This window comes from Aplysia californica, unplaced genomic scaffold (genome assembly GCF_000002075.1).
Source record: "Aplysia californica isolate F4 #8 unplaced genomic scaffold, AplCal3.0 scaffold00158, whole genome shotgun sequence".
Classification (NCBI taxonomy): Eukaryota; Metazoa; Mollusca; class Gastropoda; order Aplysiida; family Aplysiidae; genus Aplysia; species Aplysia californica.
In genome coordinates this window covers 206,308-207,061 of record NW_004797428.1, presented here as the reverse complement: position 1 = coordinate 207,061, position 754 = coordinate 206,308, and positions in this window count along the sequence as shown.

The window sequence follows — 754 nt, the reverse complement described above, 5'->3', positions numbered from 1 at the left end:
CTGAAAGAAAAATTCCTAACTGTTGGTGAGCCTGGTCCTATCGCTGGAAGCAACATTTGATAAAAGTGCTATTGGACAGATGTTCAAGTTAGATGACAGAATTTGGTGGCTGTTTCAAGACACACATTGATTAATAGCACAAAATATTTTTATGTCATTTTTATTGTTTTCAAGGGTTCTTTAGCTACTGGAGTTACCACACTTTGGCGACCATTTTCTCACTAATTTCAACATTGAAACCAAGCAGCCCCACTTCCTTCAATCGCAAATATCTTGAGTTCTATATCAGATAGAAGGATATTATTTCTGCGGAAAGCAAGGCATATAAACCAGCTATCAGGTGGTACAAATAACTCCCCTTCCCCCAAAATTGACGAGCACCTGATTCCACCTGGTCGTTACACATAATAATATGGAGAAGAACCTCTCAGAGACAACACATTCCTGACTGTTGATGAATCCTGTAAGTTCTTATCGCTTGTCGACATCACCTCTGTTTAGAGATAACAACAATGTAGATTGCTATTTTCATCTCTATATCTAGGTAAAAACTGGCTGAAGAACGTGGACAAGGATTGTAAAAATTAAATCATAAGTGAAAGAAAGAGTTTATTTTGAACTACACTCATTGGGTCTTCTTTAGAAATATCTTGCTTTCTGCGATTGTATATGTATGATCGCGCGCGTATGTGTGTGTGTGTGTGTGTGTGTGTGTGTGTGTGTGTGTGTGTGTGTGTGTGTGTGTGTGTGTGTG